At 48.6% G+C, this 20,139-nt stretch overlaps 1 protein-coding gene across 16 annotated transcripts in view; it reads right to left on the bottom strand.

Annotated features, from left to right (window-relative positions):
• The window catches only part of SLC45A3 (solute carrier family 45 member 3), a 29,851-nt gene extending 15,442 nt beyond the window's left edge, over positions 1 to 14,409 (bottom strand). For 7 of the 16 annotated variants that reach the window (XM_071768133.1, XM_071768131.1, XM_071768129.1 and 4 more), the window contains exons 1-3: positions 11,523 to 11,643; positions 11,144 to 11,331; positions 10,920 to 11,031 (exon numbers count right to left, since the gene is read on the bottom strand). The gene's annotated coding sequence lies outside the window, so the exon portion shown is untranslated. Of the gene's footprint in view, positions 1 to 128; positions 1,435 to 6,030; positions 6,129 to 10,919; positions 11,032 to 11,143; positions 11,332 to 11,522; positions 11,644 to 12,547; positions 12,763 to 14,264 lie in introns of those variants that run through there. The other 9 variants (XM_071768140.1, XM_071768139.1, XM_071768142.1 and 6 more) reach the window with 3 other exon arrangements.
• Positions 14,410 to 20,139: the final 5,730 nt, after the last annotated feature.

The following is a 20,139-nucleotide window of genomic DNA, read 5'->3' as shown; positions in this document are numbered from 1 at the left end:
CTCTGTCCTGCTTGTCCTTCCCTCTCCACACCTCTGGCATCTCACACTGCCTTTGGGAGCTGTGCCACAAGCTCTAGGGGTGTTTTACCCTCACCCCACAACACCAACAGCAAACAGGCTCCACTGACCTGTCCCACAACCTGCTTCTTCCTCTGGCAGACCAAGGATTTGCTCCAGGCAGGAGGATTTTCTCCCAGGCTTTGGCTGCCCCAGCTCCCGTGCCCGTCTGACCAGCGGAAAAGACACAGCAGCAAAAAGTGCTCAGTTCCAGCCCATCCTCCTCCTCCTCCTCCTCCTCCCCTTGCCTTCCAAACAGGAACTGCTGTCTGACTAAGGGGTCACTGACTCAGCAGTGACACTTTTGGAGCTTGCCAGGCTTCCCAAAGGGACAGACATCACCCTGGCACCCCTGTGATGCCAGAGGGGGACAGTGACCTCCCTGCAGCTGGCAGGAGCCAGGGCCAGCAGCACCCAAAAATGGGCTTCAGGGTGCCTGGGAGATCCCTGCTGCAGCCCACGGGAGGATGAGGGTGGCCAAGGCAAGAGGATGCAGAGAGGAGGTGGGTTCTGTGCTTTCTGCAGACAAGCAGCAGGGCTGCAACAGAAACGTGGAATCCTTATGGTTGGAAAAGACCTTCAGGATCCTCAAGTCCAACCATAACCTAACTCTACCAACCATTAACCTCACCCTACCCAGTCCAGGGTTTAAACCGTGTTCCCCAGCACACCTACACATCTTTTAAACACCTCCAAGGGTGGTGATTCCACCACATCCCTGGGCAGCCCATCCCAGTGTTTAATTCCCCTCGCAGTGAAGTTCCATCCAGTATCTAATCCAAACCTCCCCTGGGACAACTTGGGACCATTTCCTGGGAATCTTGCCTGGCTGCTCTGTAGCTCAACCCTATTTTCCATCAGGGACACCCCAAAAGATGACTGCACTGGAGGCCCAAGTGTGAGGGGGGGCTGAGTGTCCCAAGAAATATCCCAAAGCTGAGCTCAGCTGCAGGGGGATCTTCAACCCCCGCTGCAGGGTCTGCAATGGGACTGCTTGTGCCTCATGGTCTCACCAGTGCTCATGATTGGGATCTAATCAGCAAACTTCATTAAGCCTCACACCCCCCTAAACACACACAATTCAACTGAAGCAGCAGCATTTTCAGCCTCATCAGCCTCACTCCTTCTGGTCACCCTTCCCTGAGTCGGTGTCAGGGTGGCTATAAACAACTCCAGACCTCCAGACAAGGTTGTCTGGCTCAACAGCAGAGCCACAGCTTTGTTTTTCTACTGCATGACCCAAGCTCTTGCTTTTATTCATGTTTTGGAGGGGAAAAGGAGAGATGATCTGGTTCTGCTTTTCACTTGAGCTCATTTTCGGTGTTTAAATACCATGCCCATCACCCTGGCATTTGGTCTGAGTCAGCCTTTCCCCCACCCCCTCTTCTTTTTTTTCTTTTTAAGATTATTTTTAGCAGAATAAAAAAAAATGTAAATTGAACTGGAAAGGGGAAAAATAAGCCCCCTCCAGGTGCCCCTTTTCTCTGCAGTCTGGTAACGGGCACAGATTATATCCGGCCCCACATGACCAGGGCTGTATTTATATCTCAGGGTGGAAAACCCACCCTGCTGAGCTGCCTTTTCTCTGCCTGAGGCTGGGGGCTTCTGCTCTGCCTCCAGTCAAACAGGCCCACAAAGGGGATTAAGGAGAGTCCCTCAGCCCTGCAGAGTAATCCATCAAATTATCCCTTGTTGGTGTTGCTGTCCTCTTCAGGGAGAAAAAAAAAAAAAAAAGGAAAAAAAAGAAAAAAAGAAAAAGTCCCCCAAAGGCTTTTAAAGGCACTGAAATTACACTTGAGCCTGAAACACTCCACCCAGCTGCTGTAACACCCAGCACAATGGGCTGTGTTGTTAGGTTGTACAGGGAATACTGAGATGTGAGGAAAAAGAGAGGGATGCTGTTCCCAAGGGCACTGAGTGGGCTCCCCACGCCTGACACTCCACCTGATCCACCCCACGCCTGATCCACTCCAGTGGGTCAGGACCCCACAGCAGAGCCAGCCCCACGTCACCTGCACCTCCTGCCCACAACCTCCTCTGCCAAGGAGGCTCTGGGACGGGTTTGCTCTGCCTGGATGGACCCACAGACACATCCTAGACCCACGGACACGTCCTGGACCCACAGACACGTCCTGGACCCACGGACACGTCCTGGACCCACAGACATGTCGTGGACCCACAGACACATCCTGGACCCACAGACACGTCCTGGACCCACAGACACGTCCTGGACCCACAGACACGTTCTGGACCCACAGACACGTTCTGGACCCACAGACACATCCTGGACCCATGGACACATCCTGGACCCACAGACACATCCTCAGCAGAGATGAGGTTCATTTCACCCATCCCTGAGGGAGCACTTTGCCCTCTCCTGCCAGGACCATGGCTGGGATCCAGCAGTGCCCCTGCCCACTGTCAGCCTCTACCTACCCAGTCCCCAGAGCCCTGCAGCTGCAAGTCCTTCAGAAGCCCTGCAGAACATCAAAGGCAGAGAGAAAGCTTCCCCAAGGCTGGTGGCATCTTCACCTGTGTCCCCACAGGCAGAGCAAAGCCAAAAAACCCACTCAGCAAACCCCTGTGGAGCTCTGCCTGGGCACTGAATCTGCATTTTCATCCACTGCAGCTCCCAAAGTAAAATGATTGCACGTGGACTTTTGGGGGAGTTTGAGGAATTAAGTCCTCTGTCTACCAGCCCTGCCTAAGCAGGCACACAGGATTTCACAGCTTGGCATCCCCATAATCCTTCTTAGGGTGAAATGATCCCCAGGAGTGCAAAGGGGGAAGCAGACAGTAAAGGATTTCCCCACCAAACTGGAACTGGGAAAGAGAAGAGTTCTGGTGGAAGCTGTTCTGGACAGCACTGAACCCAGGGACACAACTTCTGAGGTGTAACCACGTGTGCTGAGTGGAGGAGAAGGATTTCCCCACTTGTGAAAAGAGATGGGAAGGCACCAACCTTTATCCTGTCAGCTTTGCAATGCCTGCTCACAGGGCTGGGAGAAAGGGAAGTGAAATGGGAACTTGATGTTTCCAACCAAAACACAAGCACAGGACACATCTGACTCCCCAGCACCATCCTGCAGCTCCAAGGCAGCTCTAGGACTCCACCACAGAGCTTTGGCATTTCTGCCTTTTTTTTTTTTTTTGGAAAGCTGTGGAAGCCACGGGGTGAGCTGAGTCTCAGGACCAGCCTCGGGGTGGAGGGGATGGTTCTGATGTCCCAGCAGAAAGCAGGGGACAAAGCTGTGGATCCTGGGCCAGCAGGAGCCAGGAGCTCAGCAGAAACAAAACTTCTGAGCCCCAGCAGGAGGGTGAAGGGGAATTCATCAGCCCAAACAGGACCCCAAGGGGCTGATTATAAAGTGGCAGCGAGGGGGATGACAAATTTAACCCCAGCAGGACCTGCTGCCACTGAACACCTAAACCCAACCTCATTTTGCCAGAAGTGACATTTGCCAGGGTGTGTGCCTAGGAAAGAGAGAGGAAAGAGAGCAACCAGCTCCAAGTCCCCCCATGGCAGCCCTCAGAAAGCATCAGGCTGCAGGCTCAGACTTACCCAGCCCCTTTGGCTTGAAAGTTTTGGGAGCACGACCTCATGCTCTTCCTCAAAGGATCTACTTTGAATCCTAGACACACACAGAACTAATGGGCTCTTTTGTAATCACATGGTAGTTAGTCCATTTTTTCATGGTAATTTTCTGGTCTGCAATTCCAGTTATTTGTGTCCCTGCCGGAGAAGTTTGATGCTAACATATCTCTCAGGGAGCCCTTTGACCTCTGCTGGCAGGTTGGTGGGTTTCTCCCTCTCTGTTTTGTCTCTAAAATGAGGTCATGGCTTTGAATGAGACAAAGAGCCTTTGCAGCATGAGGAATAGCCCCAAGACAGCTGGGAGTACAGAACCCCCATCACTCACATCAGACCCTGAGTGCAGGAGAGGCAAAGTGAGCAGGGCAGCAGCCCCCAGCTCCCCTGGGAACCTTTGGGTTTTATCCCCCTGCTCTGAGACCCCACAACTGGTGCAAGAAGAGGCAGCAACCCATGGGGGAAGAGCCTCCAAAAAGGAGGGGATAAAGCAGAAATCTCCAGACTCTGGAGCAGGAGCTGCTGTAAGGGATCCCTGCTGGCAGGGTGACACTTCCACCCTCTCCAGCCTTGGCTCCAGTGCTCAGGGGAGCTGAGGTTCTGCTGACACAGCAAATTGTCAGCACGGCACCTTCTGTCACACCAGCACCCTCTGCCAAAGGGACAGGTGAAGAGCACGTGTGCAGGGCATAACAGGGCTTCTGGGGGGTGCAGGAAGGTCAAAGACCACGTACCAGAGTCCTGAGATCTCTCCCATGAGGACAGGGGGTTTGTGTGCACAGAGCTCTGCCTGCAGCATGGTGACTTCTGAGTTCATCAGTGGCCCCAGGTCCCTGCTTGTCCTTATCACAACAGAGCAGTCATGGGGCTGAAAACATGAGATTCTGTGATTTTACTTCTGCCTGAAATTGCTTCTTATCTTTGCAATTATGCACACCATCAGATTTTTTTTTTTTTTTTTAAGACAGTTAAGTTTCACTGGAAGAGCTTTATGGGAAGCTCCATAAGCCTTTTTCTTTCCCCACTCATTATCATCAGTTTAATGTGTTATGGACTCTGAACATGCAGGGGTTTAGCTGGAGGTGCTACAGAGAACACACTGCAGCACAGAGAGTCTGGAAGAGGAGTTTTCCACTTTGGAAAAGACAAGGCTCAAAGCTGCCATTTCTATAGGAGGTGAATTGCACCCTTATTGCCCACCCTGTTTCTCCTCATGCACACAAACTTCACTTCTGAATGCAGGAAAAAAATAGCCCTAAATTATTAGCTTTTTAGTAAATAAGCATGAAGTCCCAGTTCAAAGCTCCCTGGATTTTGCAGCACACCCTGAGCAGGGCTGCTGAGTTTTTACTGCACATGGCTGGTGTTTTGGTTTCTTGCTCTGATCCTGAGCACAGGCTCAACCAGGACAGGCAGGAAAGTGGTCTGAGTGCTGAAGTTCCTGAGTGCATCCTGAACCAGTCTGCAGAGGATAAATGAAAGTTTGTGAATTTCAAGCCCTCGAGTAGAGGAAGGATTTTCCTTCCATGCTGGGCTCTCTCTTGCCTGTATTTACAGGAGTAAAGAAGCAAAAGCAGCAGAAAGGCCTCTGATATTCCTGCAGCATGCTCTGGGCTGCACCCCAGTGCTGGTTTTGCCAAGGAAGAGCTGGGAAGGGGCACCAGCATCCCAGGGAAGAGGGGACAGACAGGATTCCCTGCTCCTGCCCAAAAGGCTCCAACACTGCTGTCACCACTGGGCACAGAGAGTTTAATTTAATAATTAATGTGATGAATCTGATCACAGAGTGATGAATGGGAATATCTGGGGGCAGCACAAATGCAGACTCTGCTCCCAGAAATCAAAGCTGGAAGAGGTCCTCTGGAACCATCTTCCCTGGAGCTGCTCCCAACAGCACATTCTCCAGTGATTTTGTCCAGTCTGGATGGAAGAATGGATGGATGGATGGATGGATGGATGGATGGATGGATGGATCTCAAGCACTGAGGTTGGAAGAATTTCCCCTGAAACAATATCCACGGGCTGAGAGATTTAATGGCTGGGCAGCATCCTTCCTTCCTTCCTTTCCTCCAGTCATTCCCTGTGCAATTCCTGTGCTCTCCTTTTTATATGCATGGGCAGACTCCCCTCCTGCCTGCATTCTGCCACTCTCCTGGCCCTAGCTTTAGTCAGTCCTGATGAAAAGCCACCCTTCCAGGCCCATTAATTGCTCAGTCGGCCTTGGCTGGAGCACAGCAGCCTTTTGTTCCAGCACTGCTCCAGCTGCTCCCATCACCCCTCACACACAGGAATCATTTGTCACAAACATTCCCAAACACACCTCTGGAGTCCAACAGCAACAGAGCCCACACAAAGCCCTCTCCTGTCACACCAAGAGCCAGTACCTGGTACGCAGAGGCTGCTGCCTTGGAAAGCCACTGTCACCTCCTTGTTCCTTTGTGCTCCATCTCTTTGTGGTTATGAACTGCCCCTCAGCACAGACCTACAAGGAAGCACCCTCTGTCTGACCAGAACAATCCTTTATTCTGTTTGCACGGCTCCAAGCAAAGGGAGAATTTTTTTCCAAAAATCCCAACCAAGGCAGCCCAGCAATAGCCAGGACATCAGAGCACTGGGAGAGGACAACAGCAGGGTCAGTTCTCCCAGCTTGGAGATCACCAAAACACTTTGGGACCCTCTCTCCAAAGAGATGATCACAACAGAAGTGACAGCACAGCCACAGAGAAGCAGCAATAACATCTTGGGGAAGGGGCAGATGCTTCTCCAGAGGCAGAAAACAGATCAAGGCTTCCAGACAGAGCACTGCTGAGGGAAGGAGTACAAAATCACCATAAAATCACCAGCATGGAACTGGCACCCAGGTTCCAGAGAGGACCAAGGGCTCAGGGAATACCCTCACATCCATTTCAAATCTAACTGGAGAGCCAGTTCTGCTCCCTGCTCCTAAAACAGGAGCAGGCAGCTGGGAGGAGATGGCAGAACAGCACTGGAACTGGGATTTTACCACTACCCTCAGGTTTTTTTCATGTAGCAGCTCAGATCCCAGCAGGGAACACTCCTCACGTGTGACCCACAGACTTCACTGCCTGCACTATTTCCCCAAAAGCCTTACCCCATAAATCTAAAGCAGGATTTAGGTGCTATCCACAACTATGCACACATCATTCCTGAAGTTGGCTCTAGCCTGCTCTGCAAGAACATTTCATGTTTTTTGAGTGCTGACAACTCGTGTGGATTTGAGTCACTGCACTCATTATATCTCCACCTTTCCTCAAGTCCAAGCTCCTGGAGACAAACCACCCCGGAAATCTTCAGCTTCCAAAAGAATCCAGGTGGAAAAAAATCTGATCCTTTGATTGAAGGGAAAAACCTTAGGCCTCACAAACCAAACCCAATGCCCAGCACTGTTTTAAGTTTCTTTTTTTTTCAAATAAACCTCATTATTTCACCAGAAGCCATCCTTACACCCTCTGAGTATTCAAAACCTGGCAGTTCTGAGAACTCATCTGAAGTCACCAGAAGTTGGTTCTTGCAGAAACCAGAGATGATTTCATGTGTTACTCAGACAAGCTTTCCCCGGATGTAAGACAGGGCCAGAGCTGGAGCTCTGGATTAGCAGCAGCTTCTTTTAGTGCATGTACAGTGACATGGAGAAAGAAAAACTGTTCAGAGCTGCAAATCAAGCACCTGCTCCTTGCTGTGTGTGTTCCAGCCACCCTCCAGCACGGAGACAAAGAAGCCATTGGGACCACATGCCTACATTACACTTCTTATTTTGCCAGACAATATTCACAGGGGTCTGTTTTTCCTCTTATGCAGGCTGGCAAAATGTTAAACAAATATTTTTGAACTGCAAGAGGAACTGACATTTTAGGACATGAAAACAAGAAGGAAGGGCACAAATTTGAGGACCTCCAAGGAACAGCATGCATACAAATAATAAAAAGGTGACTTTGTAGTTCCACACACTTATGTTTTCTGAACAAGCAACTCGATAGCTTAGTGGACACATCAGCAACTTGTGCAGCTCTGATACAAGATCAGACTCAGATTCTTACAGCAGTGAAGGGGAACAGCAGCAAAAGAAGTAGAACAGGTTTCAGGGGATACCTGGATTCAGCATATTGGAGATAAGTGTGGTTTGAGTGAACAATACAAACACCAGGATGCAGAACTGCAAAAACAAGCCTTTGGTTTGCTGTCTTCCTATTCTTCTGTCTGTGGCAAGTGCAAGATTTCTGTTTCATTCTGCAGACCCATGCTGACAGGCAGCCTTCTATGAGCACATATATTGCCTGACTACCTTGCAGAGTCTGCTTTGAAATTTCCTCCTTTTTTTTTTTTTTTTTTTTTTTTTTAAAGTCAGGATTTCCTTCTGTGAGGGTCTCTGCTTTCACGTTTTGTTGGAGGGCTGATACTGAGCACTCAGAAATCAACATTGAGAATAGTTGACAGCTGCTCAGAAGCTTCTCCTGGCTCCTCTCATAGCACAACCTCAATCATGAGCTCAGCTGCACGGCCCAGGGATCACAAGACTTCCCAGGTTGACTGTCTGGGGTTATTTTCAGTTAAAAGGAGCTGCCTGATGCTGGCTGCCCCCCACCTCCTGCAGAACCCAGAGGGCACAACCATGTGATGGAATTGTTTGCAACAGCACAAGTGAATGGAGAAGAATCAGCAGAGAAAAAACTCCTTCAGGTTTCTGCACAGCCCTCTCCATCCTCTCCCCACTCACTGAGGTTTTACACCCCTGCCACCACCTGCAGCTCCCAGCCCTCTGCTCCTTCTGCTGCCTCATGGCCTGGAATCCACCACAAACCTCCACAACTTTCACTCCATGGGTCAAGTGCTTTTGCTTTGATGTTGCCTTAAGCCAAGATAAGGAGATAGCAACACCTACATTAAAGAAAACCCAAAACAGCCAGCTACCAAAACAAGGCACTCCTTGGATGAGCTGCTACAACACTGAGAAGTGGAGGATAAACACAAACAGATGTTACACCACTTGCAGCTCATCTGAGAAACTCCAAAGTCCCTGTGATGACAGGGGTAGAAACCTCTGGAGCTGCTCAAGTCAGAGAAGTGCATCAGTGTTAAATCAATTGCTCTCTATGAAATGCACTTAAATTGCCCAAGAATAAACAGAAGGCCCATCAGCAAATTACCTTGCAATATCTATGTGGGTTTTTTTCTTGTCATTTAAGCAAACTCCCAGCACTGGTCTAGCCTGGTACCAGACCTGACAGACTAATGGGCTGTTTGAATCAACCCAACCACTCATCATGGCCAGGGCAGAGCACACAAGCCCAGCACCAGGCTGGAGTTCTCACCACATCACTGCCTGCTTAGCAAGGGAACTGCCACAAGCATAACTTTTCATGCTGCATTTTGGCAGTGTAAAGCTATGGAAGCCAGAAATCCAGACTAATATAACCCCTGTGAGTAGAAATATTACTTATAAAGAACTGTTTTTACAGAGCTTCACTGTTTGTCTTCCTTTTCCCTAAGGTAATTTGCAAACCTCTGCACTCCCAATGCCATCACCCACAGGAGCCCAGGGACTGCCTTCAGCTCCATGTGGAGCCTTTAATCAAAGAGCAGAGATGTGTAACTCAGGGAAAAAAAAAAAAAAAAAAAAAAAAACCCAGAAAAAACTACCCCCCCAAACAGTGTCACTTGAGTGCTCCAGTGAAATAAACAGTTTGGGCAAAGGCCAGCAAGTTTGTGCCAGGCATCCCTGTTTTCTAAGGACTCTGGCAAAGAAAGCAGTGCACAGGCTCTATTTTCCAACTCAGCCATCACTCCAGAGATTTCAGGTCCTCCCACTACAGGTACAGCACTTCCCTTCACTGACAAAAACCAACCACACACCTTCAGAAAGATGCTGCCAGTTGGGGTCTGTCCAGAGGACACTGCTGTGCCCACCACTCCTGTTATATATTCCAGTGAGGAAAATCCTCAAAATCTGTTCATCTGCTGCTTTGTTCCCAGATAAATAATGTTACTCTTCTCTCCTGGCAGCTTCCAGACAAAGCCACGTGGCTTCTGCAATGTCTCCATGTTGGGAAACACCTTGAGGCTTTCATCAGAACCTCCTCAAGAAGAGGAAAAACTCTCCCAGAACCCTGCACAGCCTCTGTAAATAACACTGCAGGGAACATACCCACAGCAGACAACACAACAAAAATCTCCCTACAAGGAGAAGTTTCCCACTAAATCCTAAGAGTGGGGTTTGCCCTGAAATACAGGGATTTATATCCCTTGCAAAGCTCTCGTTTAGTTTGCTATTAATTCTGGAGATTCTTCTTATCCATATCAAATTTCTAATCCTTTTTTTCAAATCCCATAAGCCAAGCACTCTTGGCTTCCACAATGTTTTGTAGTAATAAGTTCCAGAGTTTAAGGCACTGCCTGGAATCTAAGCAGAAGGCTGGGAATCTGGCATTCCTGGCTCCACCACCACAGCCACTCCCCACCCAGTGGAAGGGCAGTAGCTATGGATGATGCAAGAAAGCCCAGGTAGCATCTCTCAGTAGAAAAAAAAAAAAAAATAAAATAAAAAAGAAAGAAATTTGCAGGTAGGGTGAATAACAGAAACCCTTTAAAGGTTGATACATGGTTTTTTTCAGGAGTGCCTGCATGATTTCAATCCCTATGGCATTTGGGTACTTTTGAAGTTCTCACTCATGTTATATTTCTATAAATTTCTAGTTATTCTCACATTACATGCACACAAACCCTGCTGTCTTGAACCCACATCAGGAACTGTACCAGTGCCAGAAGGGGGGATGGTTGGAGCCTGACCACTCTCTTTGTACCACTCCAGAGTCTGACAGATCTAGGTGAGGACCAAGACACCAGTTCCTGACACATTTCCCTCCCAATTTCTATTTTTTTTTGTTAACATAACCACGCAAATCAAGTGTCTTGCCAAGTCTGGCTATCACCAGAATTAAAGTATTAGTTTCTTCTAAGGCTTTTCTCTTCCTCCTGAAGCTGTCACCCACGGGAAGATAAATTAGCCTTTTAATTTATGTTTACCATCAACAACTCAGGCATTTTAGTAGGCAAAGGCTCTAATCATGCCAAAATCAGTTATCTATGGAATCCCCTGCTATGACATTTAGGTACCACTTTACCTGACAGCCTCCTCAGGAGGAAAGCCAGATTAACCTGGCAGCAAACCCAAGCAGAGCCTACAACCCAGTGCAACGCAAACTTCCTTTTTTTTTTTCTTTGCCAAGCCCTAATTTAATTGTAAGGATTCACTGACCTGTCCCCACAAGTCTTCAGGAATTCTGGAAGTCCACGGTCAGCCACACCACGCTTCCCAAACTCTTCTCCCTTTCAATGATCTTTAAAAGGCACTTGCTCACCGCAGGTCCCTGTAACAATGAAGAGCGTGGGGAGGGAGGAAAAAAAATATAAAAATCCACGGATTAAGAGGGCTTGGGGGAGGCGGGAGAAGATGCAGCACCCCCTGCCCATCAGCCCTACCTGCAGCCCCTCCTGCTCCGCTTCCTGATGCGCAAGGCTTTCCTTTTTTTTTTTTTTTTTTTTTTCCCTATCTCTCCAGCAGATCCAGCGCCGGGGTGAGGAGCATCCCCAGGACCACGAAGGAGCCCGGAGCTTCCCGGTCCCAGCGGAGCGATGGTTCCCGGCGGGACCCCGCGCGTTCTTCCCGCCTGTAAGCACAAGCGCTGCTCTGACCCATCCGAACTCTCCCGAACCCCCGGCGGATGCGGGGGGACGACAACCCCGCAACCCCGGGCAGCCTCACGCATCCCCACCCCATCCCCTTCGGGTTCCCGCAGGGTGGGGAGGGGGGAAAGGTTCGGAACCACCGCTTCCCCCCTCCCACTACCCCCAGCCCTACCTCCCCCGGGCTTCGGAACCGCCCGGCCCCGCCGCGCCGCCGCTGTTTAAATGGGCAGGTTCGGGCCCGGCAGGGAGCATGCGCTGCCGCGGGCGGAGCGGGGCCGCCGCGGGGGTTCGGCCGCCCCGGGCCACCCCCCCCTTCCCCGTCCTCCTCCTCCTCATCCCCCTCCGAGCATCGCGGCCGAACCCTCGGTCTGTGTCCCCTTCCCCCCCGAACCCCGCTCCCCCGCTGCCATCAGCCCCGTGGGTCAGGCAGGAATTCCACGCAAATAATTTGAATTTTTTTTTTTTTTTAAAAAAAAAAAAAAAGCCTTGCTGCCTTTTTTTTTTTTTTTTTTTCCTTCCCCCTTTCCTTCTTTCTGGAGAATTACCCCCCGCGTGAATAGTTTCTTGTTTTGTTTGGGTTTACTAATCTATTCATGACTTGTAATTGCTTGGATTGTATGCAAATGGATTCCATGCTCTGGGAAGCTTGTGACCTGGCCCCTGGACATTATTCATGGTAGATGAGTGCTTCAAATCCCCTGGCGGGTGTGTGAGGGGACAGAGGCAGAGAATAGCTGTGGACGTATAGAAGTTTATACAGAGAGATCTATACATTACCTCGGGATCTCACCCTCCAACAACAGCTCAACAGAACCAGGAGGCAAAAATGCACACGCACAGATCCATACACACAGCCCCTAGGAAGAGCTCAGCCTTCCCTAAACATCTGCATCAAAAAATACCTTTTTTTTTTTTTTTTTTTTTTTTATGCGAACACTCATGAGTAGAGGATAGGAAAAAGGAGGCAAAAATGCAGAAACCCAGCAGTTCTTCAATCAATGTTTGCAAATCCTTAGGTTGCAAATCCTTAGCTCTTCAGCTGATAGGTCATCAAAAGGCTTATATTAATTTGTACTATTTAAAGAGTTGGCTTTCTGTTGGCAACTCATTCATCCAGCCCTACCAGTTGCAAAAGCATTATAGAGTTCTAGTTATTTTTAATCTCCACAGTGTCCCCTCCTTTGAGCCACTTTGTACCTCTCAAGGTCAAAAATCCCATTTCCATGTCACATTTCAGCTTGGATCAGCAGGATGGTCTTGTTTTCACTACGAGCAGCTGTTCCCTCCCAAACTTTGCTGAAAGCACCGGTGCTCCATGGAAAAAGCAGAGGAGCACCTGCATTTGGTGTCACTTGAACTGATGAGAACCCACTCACTGGGTGGATGACAAGGAGAAATGACACTGCTGTTTCCTGGAAAAAAAAAACGGGTTTTTTGGCAACCCAGATGCAGCGAGTGATGCCCTAAAAAAAAAAAAAAAAAAGAGAAGAAAAAGAAAAAGAAAAAAAAGGAAAAGGGAAGAGAAAAAGAAGAAAAAGAGGAAAAAGAGGAAAAAGAGGAAAAAGAGGAAAAAGAGGAAAAAGAGGAAAAAGAGGAAAAAGAGGAAAAAGAGGAAAAAGAGGAAAAAGAGGAAAAAGAGGAAAAAGAGGAAAAAGAAGAAAGAAAAAGAAGAAAAAGAAAAGAAGAAAAAGAAAAGAAGAAAAAGAAAAGAAGAAAAGGAAGTAAAAAAAAAAAAAAAAAAAAAAAAAAAAAAAAAGAATAATAAAAAAAATTAAAATAAAAACCAGAACCTAAAAAGCACTGAAGAGCTAAGCTGTGACTTCAGCTGCTGAAGTGCCAGAGTCCAAATTCAGGTGGGGAGACAAATGTCCCCTTTTCTGCCTGGGGAAGTTGACGAGCAATTAAGAACTATTAGTCCTGGGTGTTGGGGTGGTTTTTTTTTTCCTTCCTTTCCCCCTCTTTTTGGAACATAAGCCTCTGACTAGGTGGCTTCCTGGGGGCTGTGCTTCCCAGCAGCTGGAGGAGCTCAGCAGTGGTCAGACTACCAGCACGAACTTGAGCTTCCCATCTTCTATTCCCGGCCCCAGCTCTGACTCACTGTGTGATCTTGGTTCAGGCTCAAGCAGCCAGTTTTAAAAAAAGAACTCGCAGGCTGTGGGGTGGTGAATCCTCCTCCTGGCCCGGCACTACCAGGAGGCTCTGCCCGTTTTGCTGAAGGCCACGGATTGCTGGCACTGGGTCAACTGGGAGCTGGAGGAAGCTTTAGGAGTCAGGGAGCCAAGGAGCAGCTCCACGGCTCATCTGTACCACCAGGTCGTAGAAAGTCTTGCTTGTTCCTCTCAAAAGTCATGGGAGAGATTAACCTGGGCTGGTTCTGTACCAGTACAAGACCAGCACCTCCTGGAGACAGGGAGGGTTTGTTCAGGAGTGGGGGTGCAGACCCAGAGGCAGGGGAACTTGTGCTGCTAACAGGCAAGTGATGTTTTCCAGATTTTGCAGACAGAAAGTGGGTTAAACTATAGCCAGCAGGGCAGACAGGATAACTGATGCTCTGCTCCATCAAATACTAGTTCATTCATGCTTCCCTTCAGTTCCTAGCATGTATGACTAATTCCCTTCAATTGAGGCACTATAAAAGTTAGGTGCTACTCAAATATTTTAGCCTGCCCATCTCATTTTCTCTTTAATAAAGCAGTGATAACACTATTTACCCAGTGACAAGCTCTTGGCAGATAAAGGCTGCAGTTAATGCTTAGTACCTTTACTGCAATCATCTCTTCAAATTACAGGCAGACCCCCTGCCTCTCTGTCTCAAACAAGCGTGGGTTCTACCAGCAGGTAAACACAGCTCCAGTTCCTCCCTCTTTTTAGCAAGGTATTTTCACACTTAGCTCTAAGCACACCTTCATCTCACCTGGCTTCTGCTCTGCAGGACTGAACCCCCACATCTTCACCAGCAGCTCTCATCATTTCAGCCAGATATTTGGGTACCTAAACATGACAAGAAGAGCCCATCATTCTTTATACTACTGGTGTCAGGAGATCCAGTCCTGACCTTCTAAAAGGACCCAATTATTTTGCTGAGTAGGTTCAGAGCACTGCAGGACTGAGCCACCATGGGATCCTGCAAACTAGATTCATTTATCAAAAGGGGGAAACAGAAAGTCAACTGCCACCTCAGCTGCTCATGCCCGATTAGATCCCAGCAAAGATTTGCCCTGCTCTTATCTAAAACTCATGTACCCAGCCCAGCAGAGCCCGTGGTATCTGCCAGAACATTGACAGGGATTAGGCAACATCACACGTGGCAAATAAAACACAGCACCAGGGAGCAGGAGACCATCCCAGCCTTACCCTGGGCACAGGGAGCACTGGGACAGCTCAGGGACCATCCTGATCTCTCCTCTACAGATCTTAATCTTGCTGAGGGATTTTATGGATGCTCTGATTCACCCTGGAATCCACAACAACCTCAGAGTCAAGCTAGAGGTAGCTTTAAGGCCATTTTGTCCTTAATTACAGAAACCGTGAGTCCTGAACTTGATTGCAGACTGGCTGCTGATTCACACAAGGCAAACCCTTGCACTCTGTAAAATGGGAAAAGAAACCCATCCTCAGCACCCCACCCAGGAGGTTAGAAGCTGTTTACAGAGCAGTCAGATACCAAGGTGGAAAAGTGGTAGAGAAATGCAAACCAGAAACATCCTCTGGTGCTGCTCGGTGCTGCTGCCTCCAGAACAAAGGTCGGGATTCATGCTGGATGCTCTCAGCTTTTAGAAGGATCTTTCCTGACAGCCCCAGATCTCGTGCCAGTCAGGGGTGATGCTGCCAGAAGGTGGATTTTGTATAATTCTGCCTAATTCACCTTTAAAGGGGAAAAGGCAGCAGAGCAAACAAAAGCAGCTCCTGGCTGCAGAGTCTGTTTATACTCGAGGTAGCCAGAGCCGGCGGCTGCACTTCAGGGCTTATCTTTTGCTCTCTTTCTAAACAGGAAATGTATTTTTGTCTCTGAGCATTTCAGGAGAAGCCACCAGGCTAAAACTTTCAGAATGGGGGGTGCCAAAAATGAGCATTTCAACTCCCTCAGGAGCCCTGAGAGGTGGTGGGGACCCAGCACAGCACCCACCAGGAGAGGAACTTCGGGGAGCTCTGCACCAGGGGGGCCTCCAACACTCCAACACTCTGGAAAAATCAAGGGATATGAGTGGGCTACCAGATCAGCTCCTGAGCATGGAAAAACTGCCACAGTTGGTGGAATTGAAGAGGGAGAATGTGGGGCAGGGAAACGACAGAAAATTGCCCTGTCCTTGGGAGAAGAGTTACCTGTGGCTGGAAGGTGCCCACTCCTGAGCACTGAAGAGAGCACCACACATTCCTTCTTCCTTTCCAAAACCAAACTCGAGCTGTAACATCCCCCAGATTTACTGTCTGCTTCCTTAGTGCTGTGACCCCCAGTGGAGGACACAGTGTCAGCACTGTGCTGGCTTTGAAGGAGCTCAAACTGCAAAGTTTCATGATATTTAGTCTCGAAGCATTTGGAGTCATGGATTCAGTGAGGTGGGATTTTTTTGCTGTTTGGGTTTTGGGTTTTTTTCTCTTTAAAAACATCCATTTTGATTGTAGATAAAAGCTTGGAAACACTATTTGCTATAAACTGCCAAAACCAGAAGGCATTTTTTTTTTTATTTTTTTCAATTGCAAGTCTTAAGGCTTGAACAATGTCACTGGAAGGGCTGGATTTGGCTGGAGAATTTTTCTTATTTGGTAGGGAGATGGGGTCACTGTGTACCACTCACTGGATTCCAAGGCCTTTGCAGCCAAGCAAACAAACTTGCTCCCTCCTGAAAATCCCTATTGATATTGGACTGGCTCCCACTGTTTGCCACTTAGCATCAACCTTGCTGTCCCTGCAGGCGAGGCAGAAAGGAAGAAGCTGTCCCTGAAACTTTTTATCCCAGTGTTGCTAAACAGGGGTTGAAACCCCGGCCTATCTGCTGTATTTACAGAGGGCAGGACAAACATTTCAGCCTTCCCCCTGCTGCTCCCTGGGCTGCATTCTTAACCTCTGCCTCTTCCAGCCAACCTCCCTTCCCTGCACACAGCATCATGTGCTGCCTCCTTTTGCCTTTCAGGATGGAGCCCAAGTTTTGGCCGGTGCCACCCGCCAAGCCAAGGGAGGGATTGGCCCAGGAAGAAGAGCCAAGCAGCCCAAAATCCAAACAGCTTCACTAAAGTCAACTTTAAGAGGAAATGAATAACAACAGCTCTGCTCAGTCCTCTCCCCTTTGCTTTTTTATCTTGTTTTTTTGGTTTTTTTTTTTTGCCACCTCCGGTGCTGTGCAGGTAAGCTGAGATTTCCCCTGGGTACAAAGGATGCACAGCTCTGGTTCTGTCCCCTGCCTGAAGCAGCCCCAAATTCCAGGAGCTGAGGCTCCAGCTCTCTCTCAGCCTCTCCTTACCTCTGCCCAGCCTGTCCCAGTGAGCCCCTGCACCCCAAAACCAGCCAGGCACCCCTGTAAGGCCACCAGGAAGATGAGGATCCCTTTGCACCACCTTATTCTACAGCACATCCTTGGTACCACCCTGCCTCATCCCCCCTAATCCATCACCCCCCTCAGTCCTACAGATGGGGTAGGGAAGGATTTCCCAGCCAACGCCTGCAGCCTGGTAGATGCCAGGTTAAGAAGGGTCCCCCCTGTCCCCTGGTGGGGCTCAAGGTTTCCCCTTCCCCAGAGCATCAGTAATTGCTCAGATCCTGCCCACTTCCTTCCCATCCTTACCCCAAGGAGGTGAATTTTATTCCACAGCAGCCCAGAGCCATGCTGCCATGGGGCAAAGCAGACATTGCTGGGGTCAATTTACAATTCCCAGCTCACAGGGTTAAGATTTGAGGCTCTTCCTGGTGAAACAGCCCATTCTGATTCAAATCTGCTCAGAGAATGCTGCCTGGGGATCGAGTTCCTGCCCCCCCCTCTCCTCTATGTTTGGTACCTGCAACTCCAAGCCCCTCTTTCTCTGGCCCCCCTTTAGTTCTGCTAAGATAGAGACAAAAGCAAGGGATTTCTTTCTGCTTTGGGTGCCAAGGGAACTGTCAGCTCCCATTCAGCCTCCAAGCCCCCCCTGCAATACATTTGCTCAGCCACTTGCAATGAATGCACCCCATGAGCCCTGCACCCCGTGGCCCTGGGACATCAGGCAGGTAAGAGATGAAACCAGGGGCCCTGGGCTGCTGACCTTGGCTGAAAAATCCCTTCCAAGTCCCTCTTAAACAAGGACAAGGAGGTGAAAAAGCAAATCTTGCTGTTTGTTCCAGTTGGGGGCCATCTCCTTGCTTTAATGAAATTTTACTTATTTGCAAAGGGAAATAAAAAAAAAAAAAACAATTCCTCGAATAAAGCAGAACCTAAACTATGAGCAATTCCTTGATTATAAATCCAGCCCCTTTCTCCAGGCTGCACCTTCTGCCCCAGCACTCAGCTCACACTGGAAGTGTCTCAAGATTGGTTCTGACAGTGCCCTTGGCTTTGCTCCCCCCACTGGAATTTTTTTCTTCCCACCCCTATCTAAATATTTATGTCTAAATACACATTTGCCAGTCTAACCCAAGATCAAGCTCCATCCTGGTGAAGAACCAGGCATTGTTGTGGATACTGCCAGAATCCAGCAGCTTCCAGGGGTTCTTGCTCCAGCAGCTCAGCTGTTAAGAGCAGTACAAAGAAGGCAGAGAACTGCCACAATTCATCATTACTGGATGAAACAGGAAACCTTGAGCAAAAAAACAACAAGAAAATATTTACCCAAACCATGCCAGCCATATTTGCTGAAAAAGAAATCTCTCATCAAACCAGTTGATCAAGAATAATTACCTATGACACCTCCTCACAGGATTAAAATTCCCCTTTTCCTGACTATTTCATTAATACAATTGATGGCCAGATATTTGCTTCAGGTAAACAAACATGCACCCTGTTTATAGCACAGAGTGCAAATATTTCCCAGCGTGTTTATTCTGAAATACTTGTGCTGGAGAGGCAGGAAGTGACTGCAGAGGAAAGACACCCAAGTTGTGCTCCTTCCCCAAACACTGGTTGGGTGGGAGCAGCTGTTGGATGAGCTGCAGCTCTGCTGGGTGCTGGATCCTCTCTTAGAGGAACTGAGACACTAAAGATGAAGGAAGAGGCCATACACCTGTCTGCAACCACACATCAAAGTCACCCTGGAGGACTGTGAGAACCCTGCTTCTATTTTATAAACTTTAAAAAGGGATCATCAAAAGAATAATAAAGTTTCCCATTCAAATCCCACCACGAGGCCAAAACCAGGGCTCTCCCATTTGCTTACCATCACTCCCAGTTTCAGTGTCTCCACAGGTCCTGCCCTTCTCTCCCTTTTAATCTGTTTTTCTTTCTGTGTCACACTCCTCTAGGATTTTTATTGCTACTTGCAGAGCCAGGAGTCAGGAAGGAGGGATTCTAGAGGCAGCCAAGACCTCAGCTCCTTTGCTTCTGCTCCCAAATATTACCAGTGAACGTGCACTGATAACTGGGATCAGTTCACCCCCTGAGCAGCCTCACTCTATTAAATCCTAGGGATGACATTGACCTGAATGTTAAAAATTGCCCCATGATGAACACCACAAGCTATTAATGACAATTCCGTGTCACTCCCAGCCCCAGCAGCTAAGGAGATTTACTGAGGGGTCACTGGCATTCAACAAATCAGTTGTTTAACAAAGGCAGAAGGGAAGAATTGCCTGGGGTCAGGACACACAAACATCACTGCAGACTTTCCCCACCAGTGGTCCTGGACAGAGTCCCCCTTTATCCATATGGCAGAGTGAGTGCTCAGATTTGATGTAATGAGCACTGTCAGAATGGGATCAGCTACAGAGGATGATCTATTATCCACCCCACCCCCCCTTATTCCCTTTTTTTTTTTTTTTTTAAGGAGCTGAGAAACTTGGATTTCGCTGTCACTCGCCTTGATTTTTCTAGGGGAATTTTTTTTTTTTTTTTTCTCTTGCAGAAGCCTAAAAGTGAGATTTGGGAAAGCTGAGCCAGCTTTGCCATAAGAATTAAGGCAGGATTGCTCCCCAGATGCCTCCTCTGCTGAGTTCCAGATCTCCCAGAGCTCTGCACAGACAGGACCCACACCGAGAGGTGCAGGATTCAGAGCACACCTCGTGAGCAGAAGGCTCCTTGAGGGTCCTTCTCCTTTTCCTGACTTTTATACAGCATTTCTCCACTTTTCCACCACATGACCCCCCCAGTCACAAAGAAAGAGAGCAGCTATTCCCATTCAGCTTTAGCAAAAGGGCTGCAGGGCTCTGACATGAAGTCTGCACCCTCAGGTAGGCAGAGAGGACTCCCCAGCACACAACTAATTGGGTTTTTTTTGTTTTGTTTTGTTTTTTTTTTAACATCAGATATATTCCAATGAGGAATGTGCTGCAACTAGCACCAAGTTAAGGCCAAGTTTATCATCAAGGCTCCCTGCACTTTGCCTCCACTAACAAGTTTTCAACCTGCTGTGCAAGCACAGCCCCCCCAGAGCAGATGCAGCACGTGCCTAGGGATGGCATTTCCCACCTTCCTTGTTGTAGGTCTGGGTGCTTCAGACAAAAGCCTGGAGATAAAAGCAAGTTTTGAGAAGCGTTGCAATCTCAGGGAGGAAAAGGAGGTGCTGGCTTCTTTTATTTTTTTATTAAAAGTATGTTATGCTAGCAGCTATTCTGCCCGTGCTGCCAGACAGAGCAGCTTTCTGCTCCAAACCTGCTTTTTGTTTTGGTG

The sequence above is a fragment of the Heliangelus exortis genome, chromosome 25 (genome assembly GCF_036169615.1).
Source record: "Heliangelus exortis chromosome 25, bHelExo1.hap1, whole genome shotgun sequence".
Taxonomy (NCBI): Eukaryota; Metazoa; Chordata; class Aves; order Apodiformes; family Trochilidae; genus Heliangelus; species Heliangelus exortis.
The sequence above is the reverse complement of the archived record's forward strand: the minus strand, read 5'-3'. Positions and strand labels throughout refer to the sequence as shown.